Below are 25,446 nucleotides of genomic sequence, written 5' to 3' on the forward strand. Positions count from 1 at the left end.
GAGCTCTTCTTCCCACCCCACATTTCACAATGGATGCTTCAAGATATAGAGAAAAAACTATAGGAAGATGGAGATATGTTAAGACCAAAAGGAGCCAGATTTCATAAAATATTCCTATCAAACTCTAAAAATGTACCAGAATGAACAATGACTCAGCATTTTAAAAAAATATTTTGTTTTTCCCCAGTTACATGTAAAGACAGCTTCTAACATTTTTTTAAAAAATTTTTTTGAGTTCCAGATTTTCTCTCCCTCTCTTACCTCCTCTTCCTTGAGACAATAAGCATTTTGATATAAATATACATGTTCAATCATGCAAAACATATTACCGTATTAATCATGTTATGAAAGAAGACGTGGACACAAAAGGAAAAAAAAACATGGAAAAAATACAGAAAGTGAAAAATAGTATGCTTCGATTTGCATTCAGACTCCATCAGTTCTTTCTCTGGAGGTAAACAGCATTTTCATCATGGGTCCTTTGAAATTGCCTTGGATCATTGTTTTGCTGAGAATAGCTAAGTCATTCACAGTTGATTGTCATAAGGTATTCCTATTACTGTGTACAATGTTTGGTTCTGCTCGGTTCATTTTGAATCAGTTCATATCAGTCTTTCCAGGTTTTTCTGAAATCTGCTCCCTCATCATTTCTGATATTCTATTATAACCATATACCATAACTCGTTCAGCCATTCCCCAATTGATGGGCATCCCCTCACTTTGAATTCTTTGCCACTACAAAAAGAGCTGCTGTAAATATTTTTGTACTAATAGGTACTCTCCCCTCCCCTTTCCCTTTTAAAAAATCTCTTTGGGATACAGTAGTGGTATTGCTGGATCAGAAGGTGTTCACATAGTTCCAAATTGCTCTCCAGAATGGTTGGATCAGTTCACAATTCCACCAAGAGTGCATTAGTGTCCCTATTTTTCCACATCCTCACAAACATTTGTCATTTTCCTTTTCTGTCACATTAACCAATCTGGTACTGTGAGGCAGTACCTCACAGTTATTTTAATTTATGTTTTTCTAATCAATAGTAATTTAGAGCATTTTTTCCTAACTGATTGATAGCTTTGATTTATTCATCTGAAAACTGCCCATTCATGTCCTGGGACTATTTATTGATCAGGGAATTAATTTTTTTTATAAATGTGAATCAGATCTCTATATATTTGAGAAATGAGGCCTTTATCAGAGAAACTTGTCATTAATTTCCCCCCTCAATTTCCTACTTTCCTTCTAATCTTGATTGCATTGGTTTTGTTTGTGCAAAAACTTTTAAATTTAATATAATCAAAGTTGTCCATTTTATATCTAGTAATATTCTCTATCTCATGTTTGGTCACAAATTTTTTCCTTTTCCATAGATCTGGCAAGTAAACTATTCCTTGCTTTCCTAATTTGCTTGTTGTGATATCACCTTTTTTTTTTTTAATATTTTATTATTTATTTAATATTTTAGTTTTCAGCATTGATTTCCACAAGATTTTGAGTTACAAATTTTCTCCCTATTTCTACCCTCCCCCACTCTAAGATGGCATATATTCTGATTGCCCTGTTCCCCAGTCAGCCCTCCCTTCTGTCACCACCCCCCCCCCCCATCCCCTTTCTCCTTACTTTCTTGTAGGGCAGGATAGATTTCTATGCCCCTATATATCTTATTTCTCAGTTGCATGCAAAAACAACTTTTTCTTTTGAGCATCTGATTTTACAACTTTGAGTTCCAAATTCTCTCCCCTCTTCCCTTCCCACCCACCCTCCCTAAGAAGGCAAGCAATTCAGCATAGACCACACATGTATCATTATGTAAAACACTTCCACAGTACTCATGTGAAAGACTTTGGCGTTTGTGGGTTGAGAAGTCTGGTAATTGCCACAGCTCAATGATTTATGGCCCTAAGGCCTGTTCCAGGCCGACTCCCTGTCTGGTCTGGCCTGGCGGTACCCATGCTGGGATGCACTCTGCTTCCCAGCGACCATCCAGGCCGTCCTGGGCTGGAGACCTGCCTCCTTCTGCTATTTTGTGGATTTTGCAGCTCTAGAATTTGTTCAAAGCCATTTTTTACAGGTGTTTGGAGGGATTTGGGGGAGAGCTTAAGCAACTCCCTGCTTTCCAGCTGCCATCTTGGCTCTGCCCCCCAGTATCACCTTTCATGTTTAAATCATGTACCCATTTTAATCTTACCTTGGTATATGGTGTAAGAAGTTGGTCTAAACCTAATAACTAGAATTTATTAAGCTCCTACTATATTCCCGGTGCTGTGTTAAGAATTGGGGATACAAAGAAAAGCAAAAAAAAAGCCACCATTCCCTGCTCTCAAGGAGCTCATGGTCTCTAATGGGGAGACAATATGCAAGCAACTATGTACAATCAAGATTACGCAGTGTAAATTGGTAATAGTCTCAGAGGAAAGTCACTAAGATTATAAGAAGATTGAGAAAGGATTCTTGCAGGAGGTGGGACTTTAGCAGACACTTGAGGGAAGCCAGAAACCAGAGAACACAGGAGGCAGAGATGAGGATGGAGAGTGTTCCAGGGACGAGGGACAGCCTGTAAAAATGTGTAAAATCAGGAGGTAGAGTCTCATTTGCAAGTAATAGTAAGGAGGCCAGTGTAGAGTTAGATATAAAGAGACTAGAAAGATAAGAATAGGCCAGCTTATATAGGGCTTTAAAAACCAAACAGAGATTTTTATGTTTTATCATGGAAGTAATAGAAGTCCACTGGATCTTATTGAATAAGGAAGTGATAATGGTCAGACCTGTGCTTCAAGAAGATCAATTTGACAGTTGAGTATGAAAGAAAACCAAAGTGAGACATCTATCTATTCCTCTATTCAGTCTAGCCTCCAAAAGACCATAAAAATCTTTTGGAAATTCTCAGCAAAGAAAAGAAAATACCAAATAGGTATAGGGTAAAGTATGCAAGCAAGTTGATCCCATAACAAGAAACAGGACAGATGAGTATCCAAGGTTTAGCCATTGCAGGAGACAAGGCTAGACCAGCACCCTGCATGGGGCCTTTTCCAGGACCTGAGCTCAACTTAGCATCTAAAAAGCCCATTTCCAAACCAAAGCTCATCAGCCACAATGGAAATACAGCAAGAAGCAAAGCCAATCAGCATTTGATCAGGCCAGTGCCCAGAGGAACCATAGCAGGAGAAAGGCCTCACAGAAAGCTTACCAACAGCTCAACCAACAACAGAGTCATAGCAAGGAATAAAGTGACTTCTGGGTTTGGGTCTGCCTAAAGAAGGAGACAGATAATTAACCAAGGCCCAAATCTAAGTCAGGTTACTAGTAAAATAAGCCCAAACCCAGGAAATTTTTTTGCAGAATGAGAAGCAGAGTCTTAGATACCACATTTAGAATAAGGCAGGACCTGCCTACACCATGTGACTATAATATAGAGAGCAGAGTGTCACCCAAACACAAAGCCACAATCCAAAGGTTGAACTTGCATGATATGAATAAAAGGAAGAAAATTCCAGACACAGTGAAGATATATACCTCAGACTGAGAGAAGCCTAAGGGAAGAAGAAATGTGTAGTCATACAATGATTCCAAGTAGATTATCAGAGAAAAGAATGGTCTGACCACAAGGTAAAATGAATGAGAGATGCAAAATTTAATATTAAAAGGAGAGGAAAGAACACTTAGGACAGATTCTGATTACCTGAAAGGAATGCTCTGAAGACTAGAATGGGTTAAACAGAAAGTAATGACTCCATGAAACAACAAAGAATGTTAAAACGAATCAAAAGACAGAAAAAATGGTGAAAATGTAAGCTATCTGCTATAAAAAACAACTGACCTGGAAAACAGGTCAAAGACAGACCATCTAAGAATATCTGTCAGACTACCAAACATTCATGTCCAAAAAAGTCTAGATGTAATATTTTAAGAAAAAATAAATAAAACATGCCCAGAACGAGAGGGCAAAGTGAACATAGAAAGAATCCACTGGTCATCTCCTTAAAGACACTCCAAAATGAAAGTGTCAATGAATGTCACAGCCAAAATCCAGAGATTCAAATAAAAAATTTAAAAAGTATGACATGCATTCCAAAAAATGCAAGTTGGGGCCTAAGGAGACCCAACAGGATGACCCAAGACTTGGCAGCTGCTATTGTAAATGAGAAGAGAGTTTGAAAGACAGTATTGCCCAAAAGTCAGGCAGCTAGGTAGCACAGTAGATGGAGCACTGGGCCTGGAATCAGGAAGACCTGAGTTCAAATGTGGCCTCAGATACTAGTTTTGTGGCCCTGGGCAATTCACTTAACACTGTTTGTCTCATTTTCCTTATCTGTAAACTGAGCTGGAGAAGGAAGTCACAAAGCGCTTCAGTATCTTTGTCAAGAAAACCTGAAATGGGGTCATGAAGAGTTGGACACTACTGAACAACAACAACAGCGATTGCCCAAAACAGAAGATAAAGTCTTAGAATCAAGAATAATCTATCTGAGTATAATCTTAAAGGGAAAAATGGATTTTTAATGAAATAGAGTACTTCCAGTCATTCCTGATGAAAAGCCCAGAACTATGTAGAAATTTTGAAATTCAGACATGAGTGAGGAGAAAAAATAGAAAAGTGAAGGTAAAGACAGTTTCATCAATGCAAAAGAAATATCCAGTGATAAATTATTTACATTCTAATAAAGGTAGGAGAAACAAATGTGCTTTCTACTATCTTCAAGGGTCACAGAGAAAATTAAGTAATGTGCTTATAAATCCTGGGAGGGAAGGGAGTCATTGTGTTTGGTTTCAATGTTCTTAGGACGAAGTAAATGAGATGAAAAGGAGAAGAAAGGGGAGGGAACTTGCTCATTTACAAAATAGAAGGGCATGAGATGAAAAGTATACAAACATGAAAGAAGGGGAGCATGATGTGAATCCTACGAACTTCATTTTTATCTGAACAGAGTAAGGTTGAGCACTCACATTCCATCCCCCACCACACATGCACACCAAAGGTTTGGTGTAGAAATATATTATGCTGTACTCAACAAGTAAATACGCAGGGAAAGAGAGAGGGAAGAGAAAAGTATAAGCTGGAAGGCAAGATATCAAAGAGGGAGGTTGAAAAGGAAAGGAAAAGGAAAAAAAAAGAAAAAAACCTGATGAAAGACAGGACAAGGATGAGAGGAGAGGGGTAATGGAAAAGAAACATATTTCACCTATGGAACAGTGGTGTAAAAAACAAATTCTCCTCTCTTTTGCCACATTTTTCTTTCGTGTAATGAGGGGAGTGAGGGACCATGAGAGAAAAAGGTATAAGAGCGCAGTATGGAGGGAAATATACAAGTAAAAATCACAAATCATGAATGTGAATGGGATAAACTCAACCAAAAAAAGGAAAGTAGAATGGCTTAGAAAGCAGAATCCCAAAATACATACTTTAAAAGAAATATTCCTAAAAGAAATATTCACCCAGAACTAAAATAAAGATCAAAATCTACTGTCGTTCAAGAGAACTAAAAAAAAAATGAGTAGCAATCCTGATTTCAGAGAAGGTAACAATAGAAATAGACATGATAAAAAGAGATAAACATGAAAACTGCATTGTGCTTTTTCTTATACCAGTAAAAATACTTTTACTAATTTTCAGCATTGTATTTTATAGAGCAATAAATGAAAAATTGTCTTATAAAGTTGTCAAAACATGCACATAACCAGAGGAGAAGGAGGAAGGGAATAATGATGAGCCCCAAACTAAAGAACGTTTCAGCAGACATACTAGTTATGGCTATAACTTTTATGAAAGTTTATTTATAATAATATATAACTTCTTAACCAGAGCAATAGCTCACACTGCTTCTGGCCCAGCAAGTCTTCAGGTATCTGTGGTATTTAATAAATTGTATTCAAGCTCTGATACTGAAGTGTCCCATTTTTTGTACTTAAAGAACCAGACATGCAGTCAGATGGATGGAAATTTTGTGCTGAGAGCTGCCAAAATCCTTTAAATTTAAAATCCATTCTCCCATTCTTCAGCAAGTTTTTTTTTCCAAAAGGCTGAGGTTTCTCTAGCCCATTTTGAATTATTTCTAACATGATACTTTTAATTTATCAGAATCATGGTGTAAGTCTGATTAAAGAATATAATGATATGAAAAAAGTTAATCCATGGTATATTCAAGCTACTCATCCTTCTTGGTGGATGTCTCTTGGCTTTTACTTTGGTTCCTTGCTGAATCCAATATTCAGTTAGCTAAGAATGAAAGGGAGTGGCCAGCCAGTTTTGGAGAGTGCTGTTAATAAGATAATCTATCACAAACTGAATGACATACCACATGAATACTTAAAGGAAAGGTTAATGGTATTCACTATATAAATACTTAGAGGAAATAGACAATAAAATGTATCATTTGGGAATTCCACTGTACCTCCTTTCAATCTCTGACAAATCTAACCAGAAAAAAGTTCTTAAATAGAACTTTAGAAAAAGTTGGAAACTCTGAGGATGTCATCAATAAGAAAAAAGTCCCAAAGCACATCAAAATATTTATAGCAGCAGAAGTTCTCAATGCAATTGAAATCTGGCAATAATAATTAAAACTCCAAAGTATTAATAATAATAAGAGAAAAACAAATGAAAATAGCCTTGAGGTTTTACTTAACACTCAGCAAATTGGCGAAGATGATTAAAGTTGAGGAATGGTCGCTATTGGAGGGGCTGTGCACACTGGTACATTGTTGGTAGAGCTGGGGACTTGTAAATCCTTTTTAGAAAGCAATATGGAATTATACAAATGAAGTGGCTAAAATGCCCACAAGCAGATGTCCACTGCTCTATATATGCCAAAATATGCATGACAGCACTTATTGGGGTAGCAAAGCCCCAGAAACAAAGTAGATGCTCATCAGTTGGGAAATGGTTAAACCAAAGTACATCAGTTAATCAAGAAATATTTATTAAGTGCCTGCTATGTGCCAGGAACTGTACTAAGTGCTAGGTATTAAAAAAGAGGCAGTCCTTGCCCTCAAAAAGTTTGCAGTCTAGTAGGGGAGACAACATGCAAAAAATATGTACAAGGCAAACTATATATAGGATAAACAGGAAATAAGTAACAGAAGGAAACCACTAGTATCAATAGAGATTGGGGAAGGCTTTCAGTAAAATACAGGATTTTAGAGAATCATGAGAATAGAGATGGTGATTAAATCTATGAGAGTTAATGAGATTTCCAAATGAAGTAGTATAGAGGGAGAGAAGAGGGCCCAAGACAGAGCCCTGAGGAATACGTAGGAAGAGTAGGTATGATCTGGAAGAGGATTCAGCAAAGGAGACTGAGAAGGACCAGTCAGATAGGTAGGACAAGAACCAAGAAAGAATGGTGTCCTGAAAACTTAGAAGAGAAAATCATGGAAGAGACAGTAAGCAACACCGTCAAAGGCTGCAGAGAACCCAATGATAATGTAGTTTGAGAAAAGACCTTGGTATCTAAGAGATCATTGGTAACTTTGGAGAGAGCTTAGAACAATTATCAGTAGAACGATAAGGTTGGAAGCTGGATTTTAAGGGGCTGAGAAGAGAGTGAGAAAAGAGAAAATGGAGTCACCTATTGTAGACAACCTTTTTGAGAAATTTAGCTACAAAGGGCAGAAGAGATATATGATGATTGTTAGGAGGGATGGAAAGATCAAGTGAAGGTTATATCAGGTTGGGGGAGGTAAGCTTGTTTGTAGGAAATATGGAATGCACACCAATATATGGGAGAGATTGAAAATAAGTGAAAAAATAAGGACAAAAGGAGGGGCAATCTATTTGCGGATACAAGATGGATTGGGATCTTTTGAACAGGATTAGCCTTGGTAAGGAATAAGGTTACTTGATCGTGTGAAACAGGGTGGAGGAAGAGATAGAGGCAGAAGGCACCTGAGTAATAGTAGTAAGAAGGAGGGGAATAGAGGAGCTCACAGTGAATGGCCTCAAGTTAATGTATATGAATGTTATAGAATATTACTATGCCATAAGAAGCGATGAGTATGATGAATACAGAGAAACTTAGACAGACTTATATGAACTGATGCACAGTGAAGTAAACAGAGCTAAGAATGCAATGATTAAAAAAATGTAGATGGAAGTGCAAAATAATCAACAGTGAATGTTTCAAACTTGTAAAAAACTAGCAGGAAGAAGAGATATAAGATGATATCCCCCTCTTACTCCTTTGCAGAAGTAAGAAATTCACAAGGGTGGAACATTGCATAAATTTTCAGATTTTTTCCACTACATTTGAGTCAACAGGAACTTATTAAACACCAACTATGTGCTGGGCACTGTGGACCTACAAAGAAAGGCAGAACAGACTAATGAGAGAGGCAAACATACAAACAATGTACAAACAAGGTTATATAGCATAAATGGGAGGTAGTCTCAACAAGAAGGCACAAAGATTAAGGAAGAGTGGGAAAGTCTTCTTGCAGAAGGTAGGACTTTATCTGTGACTTTAAGAAAGCTAGAGAGGAGAAACTGAGGAGGGAGAAAGTTCTAGGAAAGGAGGACAATCGATGAAAATGTCTATAGAGTTAGGAAATAGAAAGTCTTGTGTGGAGAACAGCAAACAATCAGTGTCCTTCCATTACAGGGTATCTGATGTAAGGCATAAGAATACTGAAAAGAGGTCAGGGCTTTAAAAGCCAAACACAGGGTTTTATATTGGTCAGCTTTACTGATTTCTCTTCCTCTTCTTTCTATTTTTTTCTTGAAAAATATTATTTATTATGTGGGATAGTTGTGTGAGAGAGGAAGGATACTGGAAGAAATTTTGACAGTGTAAAAACAAAAGATAGCAATAAAATGCATTTAAAAAAGAAACATTAGATATGATAGACCTCTAATATCTAATAAATCAAAATAGAAGGCAGTTTACATATTTCTTAGGCATGCCTGGAACCTTTAAAAATCATCCATGTTTTGTTGGCATAAAAACCTCATAAAAAATTCAGAAAAACAGAAAGTTAAAAGATGGATGCCCATCATTTGAGGAATGAGTGAATTAATGACAGTATATGAATGTTATGGAATATTTTTGCTTTGGTAGATATTATTTGTATTAATCGATACAGAGTGACATGAGCAGGATCAAGAGAATAAGTTACATAACAACATTATAGAGAAAAAACAATTTTGAAATATTTGAGAACTCTGATCAATGGAATGACTGTTCATGAATCCAGAGGATTAGATGTGATGAAACATGGTACTTACCTCTTGTCAGAGAGTAATAGATTAAAAATGCAGAAAGAGATATATTTTTGGTTTTGTTTTGTCTCTTTTATCAATTTGAGAAGGGACCAGGGATCTAGGATAGGGATTCTCTAGCTGCTCAGCTGACACACCCTAAAGATCACTGGGATTTTCATTCTTGCTTGTAGCTGAACCATCCCACTTGTGTTATCTCCATCGATTAAAATGTAAGCTCCTTAAGAGCAAGAATTTGCTTTTTACTTCTATCCCCATTGCAAACATAGTACTTGACACAACACTTAATAAATGCTTTTTCATTGGAGAGATGGATTTGTATTTTTCCGTTTTGTCTCTCCCTAGATTATGTAGCAAGACCACATTTGTATTTTACAAAGAGATTGGAAGATACCTTCTTATTTTTGCAAATAGCTTATGTAGTATTGGAATTAATTTTTCCTTGCATGTTTGATAGAATTCACTTGTAAATCTGGCACTTGAGTTCCCCCTTCTCTTCCCTTTTTTGGTCAAGTAATTTGTGAGTTATTTGATTTTTTTCTGATATTGGATTATTTAAATATTGTACTTTATGTTAATCTGGGTATCATATTTTTATAGATATTCATCTGTTTACTTTATTCTATCAGTTTTTTGCACATAATTGGAAAAAATAATTTCTTATTTCCTTTATTCTTTAATTACTGAGTTCTTTTTTCATTCTCATATGAAAAATTCATGTTTTCTCTCTTTTAAAAATTCAAGTCAGTTGCTTATATGTTTGATTAGTTTTTCCAAAAAACCAGCTTTTAGTTTCATTGATCAATTCAGTGATCTCTTTGTTTTCAACTTAATTAATATCTTCTATAGACCTTATAATTTCCACTTTGTTATTTAGTTGAGGATTTTGTATTTGTTATTCAAGTTTTGACTTTGCATGCCCAATTCATTGATCTGTTCTTTCTTCTTTTGTTGATAAATGTGTTTAGAGACATAAAATTTAACCTCAGAACTGCTTTAAGCTGAATCTCTTAAGTTTTGGTATATTGTCTCATTCTTATGATTACCTTTGATGAACTTCCTATCACTTCTAAAATCATTCTTTTGACCCATCAATTCTTTAAAATTGTTTTTTACTCCCAAGATGCTTTCTAATTCTTTAATCACTCTTTATTGAATATAAATTTTTATGTCACTGTGGTCAGTAAATGCCATATTTTATATTTCTGCTTTTCTAGATTTTTTAGCAAAGTCTTTATGTCCCCAAACCATAGTCAGTTTTTTATGAAGATGCCATATATAGCTGAGAAATATGTAAATTCTTTTCTCTTTCTGGCCAGTAAACACCAGAGCTCAATTAAATCTAATTTTCTAAGGTCCTATTCAGGTCCTTTCCTTATTTCTCATTTACCTTTTGGTTAGATTTGTCTAAGTTTGAAAAGGGCATATTAGGATCTCCCACAATTAATATTTTTTACTATTTTTCCTCCAGCTTGCTTAACTTAACGTGTGTGTGTATGTATATATCTATACACATAGATACATATACATATTCGAAGTCATGATTACTCTGTTTTTTTTTTTTTAGTTTGGCTGAAGCATAATAGATTTTGCTGTAGTTCATTGTTATGATTCCAAGTGAATCTATATTTTAAGCGTTTTGGTAAACAATATATAGTTGGATCCTGCTTTTTAATCCACTGCACTCTTCTCTTCCATTTTATGGGTGAGTTCATCCCATTTGCATTCACAATTAAGATTTTTAATTGTGTATTTCCCTGCATCCTGTCCTCTTGTACCTTCTCCTCTTTTTGCTCTCACCTTTCTCTTTGCAAATAAGAAAGTTGTAAAAGAGAAGTAATTTGCCTGACATTTGTGATATTGTAGGTGAAATGCCCTGTTTAGTCTTTCTCACAATTTATCTTTTCTCCTTACCCTGACTTTGATCACTGTGAGGTTTCTTAAAACTTTTTTCCTTTCCTTATAATCCTCTTTTCTTATTCTTCCCTCCAACATTTGAATTTGTTTTGCTTCTAATTATTCCCTTGCCTATCCTGCATTCCTAGACTGTTTTCTATACCTCCCTTTTTCTTGCTTCTATAGTGGTACCTAGGTAGTACAATAGATAGAGCACTGGACCTGGAGTCAGGAAGACCTGAGTTCCAATCTGGCCTTAAATGTTTCCTACCAGAGTGACTGTGGGCAAATAATTTTCATCTGTTTGTTTCCTCAGATGAAAATGGGGGTTGTCATATCCCTGCCTCCCAGGTTTGTGAGGATCAATTCAGATAATATTTGTAAAGTACCTAACACAGTTCCTACCACATAGCAGATGCTTAACAAATGGTTATTCCCTTCCCTTCTCTCTTCTGGTCCTCAACTATTTCCTTTTAAAATTTAATGTATTTCTATTTTGAAATCTCTAATTGTGTTCAATATTCCTTTGTCTAATTCAGATGAAAGTGAGGCTCACAGGTGCCCATTCTCCCCTTTCTTTCCCCTATGTTTATATATTCTTTCTCTTATACACCTCTATTAGATGATAGTGATTTCCTTCCTTGATATAGTCCTCTGTTCCTCCCATTTTTTTCTTTTGCTAAGATCATTAAAATAGAACAAAATTATCCACAGATCCTTTGTCACTTAAAATTTTTTTAAAATGATATTTTTCCTCCAATTATATGTTAAAACAGTTTTTAACAATTTTTTTTAAAGTTTTGAGACCCAAATTCTATCCCTTCCTCTCTGTTTTCCCCACTCTCTGAGATGGTAAGCAATCTGATATAGGTTATACATGTGCAATTATGTAAAATATTTCCATATTAGTGGTTTTGTACAGGAAGACTCAAGCAAAAAAAAAGCAATGAAAGAATGAAAAGAAGGAAGGAAGAAAGATATGGTTTTGAAAAGACAGCTATTTCTTATCTCCCTATTAACTTATAAACAATTCATCCCTATGTATTTCCTTTCACTTAAACATCTATGTATGCCTTTTTATGTTTTTCTTGGTGTATTTATCCTTTTTTGTGAATTCTTTGAAATGTTCTTTCTCAGAAATTAAGTGCACGTTAGAATATTGCCTAATTTCTTCTTGTTGCCTATCCTAAATTCCAAGATGCAGTGTTCACTTCCTATTCTGCCATGCCACAAAGCTACCATAAGTTTCCCCTTTATTATGAATTGTTATGAATCAGAGCAAGAGTAGAGGTCCTGAATAAAATCCCCCAGTGTTTGTTTCTCTACTCATTAGAGGATGAAATTAACATTAAACAAAGTGAAAAACCTATTAGCTGCTTTGCTTTTGGCAGAGAGACCACTAGCAGATGTCTGGTTCCTGGTTATTACATCCTGCCTCTGTGCCAACCTTGTGATTTATTTCCTTTGCTTATTATGTGTTTTTTTTTTTTTTTACTTCTGTCCAGGTTTTAGTATATTCCAACAGCAAAATTGCTCCATAACCCAGTATATACCATATTTCCTCATTCTGTCCCTCCCACCAATTTTTAACTATCATATCTTTCTAGAGTTATATTTCAGTCAATGGAATTCCCATTAAGTCTTAATGATACCTACAAAGTCAAATTGCTTCCTAGACTAGCATCTCTAGTTTATTTTGTTTGTCAGTCATACTTCATGCACTTATCAGCTCTTGTCTCAACCACTGCAATGGTTTCTTCTGGTTCAAACCTTAATCCAATCTAATCTCCATATTGCAGCCAAAGTGATTTTCCTGCAGGATAGGTCTGACAATATCAGTATCTAATAATGATAATTACTAACATTTTTCTATAGCACCAACTGTGTTCTAGGCACTGTGCCAAGTTCTCTACAAACACTATCTCATTTTATCCTCATTGACAACCCTGAGAGGTAGGTATTATTATTATCCCCATTTATAGATGGGGAAACTGAGGCAAACAGGGGTAAGTGACTGACTCAGGCTCACATAGTTAGTGTCTGAGTCTGGATTTGAACTCAGGTCTTACTGACACTAGGCCAGGCAATCTATCCACTGTACCGCCTAGCTGCCCCAATAAAATAGCTTCCTACTCAATAAATTCCAGTGACTCCCTATTTTCCCTAGAAGTGTATATAAATACCTCTCAGGCATCTAAAGCCTTTAATAACTTGACCTCCAGTCTTATTACAGATTATTGCCTTTCATGGCAATAATCCAAATTTGTCTTTTCTGACTGTTCCGCATACATGGTGCCCTCAAGGATATTATAATCTAATGAGGGAAAACAGCATATTAATACAGAGTGCTCTTCCTCTTTATGTATCTTTGCATTTATTCTGTGTCCCCTGAGACTAGAATGCATTGCCTTGTAACCTCCATCCCTTAGACTTGCTAGTTTCCCTCAAAGCTTAGTTCAGGAACTACCTTCTATATGAAGACTTTTCTGTCTTCCCCTACTTTCCATTTGCTAATGCTTTCCCTTCAAAATAATCTTGTATCTATTTTGTATTAACCTATTGTATTGGACAAAAGTTCAAGTAGAATTCTTAGAAGAGATGAAGCAAGAGTTATAAAAAGTGTTTGCAATGTTTTTATAAATAAAATAAGAGGGCAGTGAAAAAAGTTGGAAAAGAAATGAGGCCTATAGAAGAAAGAATTAAAAAGGGAATTAACAGCTTGGTATAAGACATACAAACTTTGTCCAAGCAGCAAAGTTTTTGAAAACTAGAATGGACGAAATAGAAGTCAAGGACTCCATGAAGCAACAAGAAATATTAAAGCAAAGTCAAAAGACTGAAAAAATAGAAGAAAATAAATAGGAGATAGAAAAATAGAAGAAAAAGAAGCACCCTTCCCCCATTTCCCATACCAGCAAGGCTGTAATAGCAGATCCAAGGACCTCACATAAGCTTACATCAAAACCCACCCCTATATCCTGGGTCTTACCTCCCTGTTTCCAGTGCCATACAGACCCTGCCTCTGGAGGTGGTGAAAGTTTGCTGGGGCCTCAACCGCCAGCTTGGCTATAGCCCTTTAGGAGTCAAAGCCTGTTTGGGGCTGTAACTCAGAAGCACCAAAAGTTCTTAACTTTCAGTGCCAGGCTAGAGAACTGAGAAAAATAGGAAGTAGGAGAGGTCACCAGGACAGCACACTGTGTATGAGGGGTGCTATGAAACATTCCACCAAGCCTGAGGGAACAGCATAGCATTTAGCTAGGGCCAGATCTAACCACTCAGAAGTCAGTTGGGGCAGAGCCCTAGGTTGGTGAACCATGAATGCCCAGTGTGGGAAGAGGCTGAGATGCTTTGAGATCCAGTCCCAAAGGAAACCACAGTGATAGGGGAGGGAGTCAGAAGTGAGCAATAAGGAAATAAGGGATAAGACTAAAAACACCAAAGATTTCAGGAAGAAGAAAACTTAAAGACCTTGAACATAAACAGATAATATCAACAGATAATATCAACAGAAATAGTATCTACAGAAGGAAATATATCCTTCAGGCCTAGTAAACAAGTTCAGACATCTAAGAGTAAATATTGAAAGAAAAAAAGGGAAAATAATCAAACATCATGAGACAGAGGACTCTGTGGAATTTGAGGAGACTATGGAACTACAACATGCCTGGGTGGTTTAAAAGAAAAATGAGAATTACAAGAGTATAATTTATTTCCTGCAGAGCCAAAATATTACAATACTTTGCAATGGCAAGCCTTACCAAAGAAACAAGAGAACAATAGATTGGAAATGCAAATATCTAGAAGTCAAGTACAATTTAAAATAAGAGAAACAAAAAACAATAACATTAAAAGAATATATGCTAACTATGTAAGCAAAACATATAATCTTGAAGACAGGATGTGTAGAGACAACTTAAGAATCATAAGTACCCCAGAACAACATAGCAGGACAAAAAAAAATTTTAACATCATAGTGAAGGAAATAATGTAAGAGACTTGCCAGAACTTCTGAATAAATAAAATAAAATTCCAATCAAAAGTCATCAGGAGAAAAACTTTCAAATAAAAAAGACAGGATATCCAAATAATGCAAGACTATTCCTCACCCTCAAGAAAATGAGGGAATGGAATGTATTCTTTTCATTTGTGTGTGGGGGGGGCAGGCATCGAGGGGTTAAGTGACTTGCCCAGGGTCACATAGCTAGTGTCTGAGGTTAGATTTGAATTCAGGTCCTCCTGAATCCAGGGCCACCTAGCTGCCCCCAAATAGTGCATTCTAAAGAGCAATAGTGCTCAGGATTCAGTCCAAGGTGACTTATTTTTCATGTCTGAGCTTAACCATATGGAACAAAAGACAGATATTCAATAATAAAGAAGAACTTGAAACATTTTTAGAAATGAGCACTGAAGGGATTATTTCCTTCTTGAATACCCTAAAGAACAGAAATGCAGAAAGAGTGACTACATGCAACCACTAAGGATAGCAACAGCAAGAGAGTGACAATTGAGAAGCCAGTGAGAGACTTTCTAAAAGTGCAGGGGGACACAAGGGTGTGGTAGAAATCTAATTGAGGTAACATGAAGAGGCAGTAGGGTTTATGGACAGAACCTGGTGACACCCTGCCTACAGGAGAATTAATGCTTCTTTTGTGGGACTACCTTACAACATGGAAAGGTACATAAAAGGGGAGCAGGGGCATGGAGAAGAATGTGTGATGTACCAGGGTCAAATCAAGAGCTAACACTAAGGGGAAGGTGATTTCTGTGGTGTCAGGAAGAGTAGGGAGTGGAGTTAGAACCCCTAGGAGCAACTGGCACTTGGAGGATTGGAAAAGCATGGCTAGAGGGAGAAGATTTCTAGGCACATGTAGACAAAATGGTCAACAAGATAGGGCATATATCAGTGCTGGAGGAAGATCCCTACCATTGAATAGTGTCTTCTCTGACATCTGCTAAAACTGACATTATTCCGGGAGTGAGGCACAATGGAAAAAAGGAATCCATGGATTGTAAGTGCCACAAAGCAGTGGTAGAAAGTGCCTAGATGGAAGAACTTAGAAAGGATACCATAGAAGTTTTGATTGCATGAAGAATACAGAGAAAAGAGATACCAAAGGTCATGACTAGGGGTCATAAGAGAATGAGCATCTAGAGTAAATAGAGAAGATAGATAATGAAGAGAGTGAGAAAAATCCTTTTGGGAAAGGGGCACTACATAATGAAATTTTAAAAAAAGGAACTGATGAACAGGACTAGCTGAAGGGGGAAGGAGAGGAAAAGGGAACCTACTTGACTAACCAAGAGGAAAAAAGAGGGGGAAGGATTATATAACCAAATAAAAGCTAGATAGAAAAAGGAACTAATAAACAAAACCCTAAAGGGAAAGAGGTAACAAACAAGAGATCAGGGATGAGGGGAAGCAAGTCAGTGGCAATAGGGCCACCTTAAAACAAAAGATTAAAGTAAAAGAACACAATATTGTGTTTACAGCAGAAGATGGAGAAAATTGTAAGTTGAATGTTGTGTTATTTCAGGATCACAGGGAGACACTGGGGACCCGACAGCTTTTAGGGCTCCCAGAGGGGTCTCATCCAGGGAAAAATCTGATCACTGCCCTTCTGGTCTGAGCTCTGCAAGTTCCTGACCTGGTTGGGGTCTAAACAATATTAGGATGCTGTTTATCCAAGTCAGCTCCAATCAGACAGCTGGATAGCTTTGTTGGTTCAGAGTGACAGAACTGCAGTGATTCCTGCTCTGTGATTATTTCTCTGCGGGCTTCAGGGTGGGCTGGATGCTGAAAGGGACACTCTCATTTGCTCATGGGTTCTCAGCCACACAGCTGCTGCTTGCTTCTGAACTTGCCCAGGACCTCTTGGTCCAGGAATGTTACCCCGAGCTCAGATCGCCTTCTTAATCCCCTTGAATTTGTTATGTGGAACTGCGTAGCGGGCAACAAAGCTGACCTGTTTCTGCATCCTGTATTCATTGCACTGGAATAGGTCTGGAATCAATCTTGCTCTGGTGCACCCTTCCTCTCTGAGTGTTAGAGTGCTCCACTTTCCTAGTGCTCCTAGTCCCTAGTGTTTGCAGACCTCTTTGTCTATTTCGATATGTTGATCTTGTCTGGTCAAATTACTCACTGTGGCTTTTTCTGTATTTCTCCATCAGGATTTGGTTTGGTGTATTTTCTAGATCTTTTTGGAAGAGGGTTTTTTTTTTTGTCTTGGGGAGGGGAGCTTCCTGTTACTCTGCCATCTTTCACATAGCGAGTACTTAATAAACCTTGTAAATTGATTGGTACTTTATGGATCTTAGGCTGAGGATTTTTTCCATTTTTTTTTTGTTTTTTAAATTAGAAATTTATTTTTTACTTTTTAGTTTACAACACTCAGTTCCACAAGTTTTGGGTTCCAAATTTTCTCTCCCTCCCTGTCCTCCCCCCAAAGACAGCATGTAATCTGATGTAGGTTCTGTATATACCTTCATACTGAACTCATTTACATAATGGTCCAGTTGTAAAGAAGAATTATAAGCAATGGGATGAATCATAAGAAAGGAAAAACAAATCCAAAAAAGAGAGCAAATAGTTGCCTCAATCTGCATTCAGACTCCATAATTCTTTCTCTGGATGTGCATAGCTTTTCCCATCATGAGTCTTTTGGAGCTGTCTTTGAACCTTGCACTGATGAGAGGAGCCAAGTCTATCAAAATTAGTTGAGGATTTTTTTTGGTCTCCTTTTTAAAATTTTTGTCTCCTGTTCACTTCTAGGTGTCTCAACCAGTATTCTTTCTATACTGTTACTATTCCCTGTGATATCTAACTTTCCTCTCAGGTCCCTCATTTCTTCCTTCATCTATTCCTTCTCAGATACTTCTGCTCAAGTCTTCCTCCTTCTTCTGTCCTCTTTAGGAGCAAATCCCTCTTCTTCACATTGTCTTCCACTCTTCTCAGCAATGCAAAGCTCTAAGACATCTCCAAAAAGCTCATGATGAAACATGCCATTCACATCCAGTGAAAGAACTATGGAGTCTGAATGCAGATCAAAGCAGACTATTTGCTCTTTCTCTCTTTTGTATTGTTTTGTTTCTTCTTTCTCATGGTTCATCCCATGGTTCATCCCTAATTCTTCTTTACTACATGACTAATATGAAAATATGTTTAATATGAGTGTATACGTAGAGCCTATTTCAGATCGCTTGCCATCTTGGGGTGGGGGTGGGGGAAAGAGGCAGAGAAAATTTAAAATTCAAAAACTTGTGGAACTGAATGTTGAAAACTAAAACTAAATAAATTAAATGAATTAATAAAAAAAATAAGCTTTGAGATTCAGTTTTGCTCTGTAGTGTACTATCTATATGATCTTACTCAAGTCACTTAGCCGGGTGTGATAAGAACAATATTCTAACACCTGCCCTCATTCAGGTTAAGTTAGTTTTTCCTTAAAAGACATTGATACCCTCCCAGCAACTTGATTGGCTCATCAGCCTAAAGTCTCAGGCTATTGACACTGCTTCCTGGTTGTCTTGAGTACAAGATAGCCACTAATGCTTGGCTGGCAGAAAGTGACCAGCAATGCAACAAAGGAACTACTTCCCTCAGCAACTCCAGGTGTCCTCATTGCATATTGTTGAATATCCTTCTGCTGTGGCTAAGTAAATATCCTGTTGTTAACTGTTAAATGACTTTAGAGCATCTCACTTGGTTACAGTATCACATGTGAACTGCCAGGTGTTCTGAAGGTGAAGTTCCTTTGATTCACAGCAATTCTCTCTGACTCTCCCCTACCTTGTAAACCTTCTCCTCCCTAACCCAATCCAGACCATTTTTCCTGATTTGTTTATTGTATTATTTATTATACCAAACCTTTCTTTCTTTCTTTCCTTCCTTCCTTCCTCCCTCCCTCCCTCCTTGTTCATCTGCTTCAGATAAAAATGAGCAGTTCATGTGAATCTCACTCCAATCTTACCCCTTTCTTCCATGTTTGTATTCTCTCTCACTCAAAGTATGAGATCTACTAAATTCCATCCTCTTCTTTATTTCTTTCCTAGTGTATTTTTCCCTTCCTTTTTCTTTCCTCTCAATATTATCAAAACAGAACAAAATCATACCCAGTCCCCGATTTGTTTTATCTAGCTCTCTCTGTGACACTTGAAGATATTAAAGAGATATTTTCTCTTTTCCTCCTATTAGAATATAAATAAGCACTTTATTGTTGGTTAGCCCCTTCTTCTTGCTAAAATATATTTACCATTTTATGGCATCTACTGACATCTGTTTTCTCCTTAGGAATTCTTAAAAATCCTCTATTCTATTACTTAGTGAACTTTTTACTATGTAGGATTCCCTCAGTATTCTAGGATAACTTACTCTTGGCTTTAAGCCTTCATCTTTTATATTTTGGAATGTCATATTGCATCATATTCCAAGATTTTCTCTCCTTTATATTAGTACTGCCAAGTCTTCTGAGATCCTGGCTGTGGTTCATTCACATTTGAACTCATTATTTGCTTGCAGTTTTTTCTTCTAGACCTGGAATCTCTGAATTTTGGCTGTGACGTTCTTGAGAGTTTTTATTTTAGGCGTTATTTCAGGAGGTGGCAAATCATTTTCATCTTCACTTTGCCCCTGGGTTCTGGTTAATATGGGCATTTTTCATTTATGAGTTCTCGAAATATAGTATCTTGAGGCAAGGCAGACTTCTCTGACACTGGGCAGCTTCTACCAGGCTGGGTCAGGCAGGTAGCTCAGCCATTGGGCTCTTCTCAAAGTGCCGGCATCCCTACTAGACAGGTTGATTTATTGGTTCCCTAGGCCTGTCCTTGAAAGGGAAGCTGCAGTCTTTCTCAGTTTCATCCACTGGCTTGGTTAGGTGATACTTTGCCTTTTTTTGAGCAAGCTTACTACAGAAATGTTTCAACAAGGGCAGCAAACCTTAGAATAGCTTTGGCAAAAGCTCTGACTCTCTCAGCTTGGAGGTGGTTTGTCACTTTTATGCAGGACATGGGGAAGATCTTGCCTCTCATATTTGACAGTTTTTTTCCTGGCTCAAACCTGCTTCCCTCTATAAAGCATTCCTTGTTTCCTTAGGGTGACTTATTTCAGTTAATTTTACTTCATATTTCTTTATGAATCTTATGAATTAATGAATAAATAAATAAAATTATTTCTTAATAAATGCTTTATTCATTAATTCGTAAGCACTGCTATGTATTGAAGATACAGATAGAGAAGATATTCCCTACTGTTGTAGTTTTCATTCTCATGGGGAGGAAAACACATGTGAAAGTCAGGTGGAAAGGTCCCATGGTCCTTAGCATTCAGCAGCAAAGCAGATACTAACCTTCTTTAATGTCATTTTCACTGATAAAATGATATCAATTTCTGATGTTTAACCATTTGGCATTGACAAGGACTTTGGTATCAAGATATTTCTTTTCTGAGTCTTCAGTAGCTGTGACTAGGGACAAGGATTTGAATGCAGTCTATTTCCTCTTCATAAACAATTGAGGTATTCAAGCTTCCTCCCATTTTTAGGGTGAGAATGTCTTTTGCATCTTCCAGCTTTTCCCTTTATAGTTTAGTTTCTGTTTTGTAACCTCCAAAAACCTTTAGCTTTTGCTGAAATCTCATTGGGGCACTTCTTCTTATAAGTTCAGTGAATGAATATAAATGTAAAACCCCTGCATGCCCACAGAACAATTCATATCACTTAGCATGGCCTCTTATTCTAAGAAGAGATAAAACTAAGAAATGGAAATTGGAAAACAGAATTTGCAATGTCTGATCTTGGTCAAATTACAAATAACCTTTGAATACACAGACTCACGGAGGGGATCTGTACAAAACAAAATCATTCCAGAATATTTTCAGATTGCCTATTTTATAATGGCTTCTTAAAATTTAGACTTGAATTTGGATATTCTTATCTTCTGGAAATTTGTAATATTTCAAACCAAATATTGAATCCTATTACCTTTTTCTGTTTTTCCCTGTTTGGGAAATAATTTGTGGAAATAAATACTTCTAATACAGCAATGGGGACTAGTGGATCTTTCACACAAAGTACGTGGGTCTCATACATATTTTTGTTCACAGAAGTTATCTGTAGCTAAAAGGAACAATTTACAATTTGAGAAAAGAACTGATGAATGTCAAGATAGAAGTTGAAGTTTGACTTCATGTCTTGAAGGTGAAGTCAGATTTAGAAAAAGCTAGAGGTCTTGTAACTTAATTAGTAATAGATAAGAGCACCTTTCTTTACCTGGAGTTATTCCCATCCTCCCCCCCATAATAAGTATTCCAGGCCACTGCAATCAGTGAGTAGATCCCCTACCATGAACAACAGAATGCTCACCACCTGATCAATACTACTCATGCAAGTAATATTATGTCCAGAAAATTTTATAGTCAATCAACCCTATCTAGATCTTATCAAGGTCATCTGACAATACTCTCAGAGCACCTACTCTCACAGTCTATCATTTTACTTTTTAAGTAAAGAAAACTCCCCACCAAATCGAGGGATAATATCTTATTACTGCTCCATGTGTCATAAAAGGTTCCCTCCCCCAACCCCTGAACACTTGATTGGGGATACTGAGGTTATACCACAGTTCCTTGACAACAGAGAATACAGTGCTAGTCAAGACCTTCCACAGTACTGTATGGAAATCATGTTAGCTCCATATTAGTTGGTATTTCTGTCTTGTGAACAATGTATACAGGTGATAGATTCAGCAGGGAAAATCCCAAACTCAGCAGGTCTTTGGGGGTTACTGCTCTTGCAAGGGTATAATTTCATATTGTTAGTAACCAGTATCCTCATAAAAATGGCTCCTTTCAACTTCCATACTAACTCCGCTGTAGCACATTGATGTGGTTTGACTTTGATATGTTTTGGCTTCAATTTTATACCTTCATAACCTCTCATCCCGTCTCACATCGGGTTGGGACCTCGAATGTGTCATGATGTTGGTTTGCCTTATTCTTTCCCCTTTAGGGTAAGATACGTATATTTATTGCCTTTCAGCTCCAATTGGATGGCTAGTCAGAGACGATCATTTCTCCTGTTATCAGTTGTATTACTAGATGGAAAAGCAGTATTTGTATTGTTATACTTCTTACCACCATGTAGCCTATATGGAGTTTTGCAATAACAACTTGACCTAGTAATTCAGCTAAAACGTTCCCTGCCACTCAACCTATGTTTTCACTCTCAGTGCCCTCTTGTGCTCATCTCCTGCAGTATGGTGCCAGTGGTAGATGGCTACCTGGGGAAGCTGGAGGCCAACTGGAAGAGTCTGAATGGAGTCCCCTGGCACATGATCTGTTTCTTCCTGGCTGCTTGCAAAATTTTCTCTTTGATTTGGGAGCTGTGGATCTTGGCAACCATATTTCTGGGTGAGTTAAACCTGTTGTTTCTCTCTGGTATTTTCCTATGGATTCTATTGCTCTGTACTTTGTCATCTTGTTCTGATACTTCTAGACAATTTTATTTTATGAGTTATGAGAAAAACAAAAAGATTTTAAACTGGAAGTCTATCCTTATTGTCCTATGCCTGAAATGCTCTGCTTCCTTGCCTCTGACTCCTAGATTCCTTGGTTTCCTTCAATCTCAACTGAAATCTCACCTCTATTGAAAGTTTTTCCTAGTCTTTTCCTTCACCACCAGCTGCTAATCCCTTCCTTATGATGTTACTTTCCATTTATACTCTGTGTGTGTGTGTGTGTGCATGTGCGCGCACACACATATGTATATATATACATACATATATATGTATGTGTATGTATATATATATATTTATATAATTTGTACATTATCTCCCCCTTTAGAATGTGGAAGCAGGGACTATGCTTTTGCCTTTTTTATATCTTCTGCACTTAGCACAGTGCCTGATATGTAGTAAGCTCTTTTTAAATTTTTTTTTTGAGGGGGCAAGGCAAGGCAATTGGGCTTAAGTGACTTGCCCAAGGTCACACAGCTAGTGTGTCAGGTGTCTGAGTCCAGATTTGAACTCAGGTCCTTCTGACTCCAGGGCTGGTGCTCTACTCACTGTGCCAACTAGCTGCCCCCATGTAGTAAGCTCTTAATAAATGCTTGTTACTGAATGACTACAGGTGTTAGAAAAACAAAAACTGAAACTGCAGTCTTCCTCTCAACAAACCTCCATATATGGGCCTTCCAGTGTTTCCTTTGCCATCTTGCTGTATGTGTTCAAAAGTCCTCTGAAGAGAGTGCATGACTGAGTGATTTAAAAAAATTTACAAATCAAAAACACTATCACCCTGAGAAATGAGAAATTAATAAAGAAAAGAAATATTGGTGAAAAACAAATCCTAATTTTCTTTTTATACCACCCCCAGATTTATAGATGAAATTGCATTCGAACTATTCCTTAAATATATCTAAACTGCTTCAAAGACTCTTCTGGCTCTAGGTTGATCTCTTCTGATCCTTGTTTTATTTATGTGCTCCCATAATTGCATCCTTTCCCACTCATTCCCTATACCACTTTATTTTATTAACCCCTTCCTTGGCATGGAATAAATATTTTGACGTTTTCATGTGTTTGTTCATTCAATAAAAATTCAATAAATGAGGCCCTTAGATGGAATGATAGATAGTATGTAGACTTGGAGTCAGGAAGACCTGAATTTGTATCCTGCCTCTCACCTTTCCTAATTGTGGGACCCAGAGTAAGTCGCTTATCTTCTCTCACTCTATGTTTCATCATATGTAAAATGGAGATTATGATAGAACCTATTCCCTGGTGTTGTGAGGACCATTTTAAAAGTGATTTAAAATATAGTAAAATATTTTGTAAGGCTTAAAGAATGATATAAATCTTAGGTACTAGTATTCATGAATACAAGCTCTTTATTACAAGTTTATTCTTCATATTTTAGCAGAGAGAGCCAAAACTATTGGTTTGACCCTTGCCCTGGAAACACATGTGTTTCCTTCTACTGTCATCATTCAGCTTCTGCCTAGTTTTCTCTTTAGTTCATGATGAGAGCCAGGAGATCCAAGAGTTGTCTAATGGAGTGTGAGCTCCGGGACAGCAAGAACTCTTTTAATCTTTATCTTTTTATCGATAGAGCACAGCATAGTTCCTGGCGTGTAGAAAGTACTCGATAAAGACTTGTGGATTTCCTGATTGTTTGAGAGTAGCTGGATGGTTGCCTTTATATTCAAAGAATATTGCGTGTACCTTTGTTGCTTACTGCTTCGTGGGAAAAAGACATCTTGATAAGATCACAGATCTACCAGAATATTAGAATAGTTTGTGCCTGTGGGTATATCCACCTCCTAATAATGAAGGAAAGAATTAGGTTCCAATGAGAATTAAAGTTTGATCTGTCCCAAAAATATGTTCTTTTTTTCCCCTTTGTTAGATGTTAATGTGTTGGTTAATCAAAGCATTATGATAGGATCAGGAAAAGTTATGTTGGAGGCAAGAATTCTTGACTGAGATGTCACATTGATTCCTTATCTTTCTACTTTCCAAGTCCTTAGCTCTTTGATTTTTTCTTTTCTTTTTAATATAATTTAAATTTTACTTTATTTTCCCCCATCTCTTTTCAATGTGCCAATGGAGATTTAACATCCCACATTAATTAAAAAATTATTGAATAATTTTTTAGTCTTTTAATAAGTCATCCTTTATGCAATATTTTTGGGTATGATTTGCATATTTTATTTTTAAAGAAACAATGATATAAGGGAAACGGAAGCATCAAGACAAAGTGCTAGAGGAAAATGTAACAAAGGAATACTAGACTGAGCTGGAGGCAGTAGAGAGGATGAGGGGGCTTCATTGGTACTTGTGCTATTCCAGGAAGTAGGTGAAAGATTTCAAAAGCCAGAGATCCAGGAAGTGGAGGTGCAACAAATGAACAGAGAGATTGTATGACTCTCTGGTTTGTCTGGAACACAGAGCATGTGAATACCTAATAATATTGGAGAATGGAATCATATTGTAGAGGACCTTAATTGTTGGACTAATGCATTTGCATTTTATCTTAGAGATGGTACCATATTGGGAGTTAAAGGACCTAGGTTAAAATTTTGGCTCTATTGTTTACTATCCATGTGATCTAGTTAAAATCATGTCCTATAGGGACCTCAGTTTATCCATGTTCTAGGTCCCTTCTACTTTTGTTGTGATGATGCATGGAACTGTTGAGGGTTTTTAAGTCAGGGAGGAAGTGGACTATGTTTACACATTAGGAAGATGATTTTTGACAGCTGTATAAAAAATAGATTAGAAAGGTGGGAAGGAGATGAGAAGTGATGGGGCCTGAACTAAGGTGGCAACAGTGTGAGTCAGATGTGAGAAA

At 37.0% G+C, this 25,446-nt stretch overlaps 1 long non-coding RNA gene across 1 annotated transcript in view; it reads left to right on the forward strand.

The window, feature by feature from the left end:
• Positions 1-22,502, forward strand: part of LOC118852737 — a 38,545-nt gene extending 16,043 nt beyond the window's left edge. Inside the window, exon 3 of the long non-coding RNA XR_005010622.1 lies at positions 22,352-22,502. This is a non-coding gene — a long non-coding RNA (uncharacterized LOC118852737). The remainder of the gene's footprint in view (positions 1-22,351) is intronic.
• Positions 22,503-25,446: the final 2,944 nt, after the last annotated feature.

The sequence above is a fragment of the Trichosurus vulpecula genome, chromosome 6 (assembly GCF_011100635.1).
Source record: "Trichosurus vulpecula isolate mTriVul1 chromosome 6, mTriVul1.pri, whole genome shotgun sequence".
NCBI lineage: Eukaryota > Metazoa > Chordata > Mammalia > Diprotodontia > Phalangeridae > Trichosurus > Trichosurus vulpecula.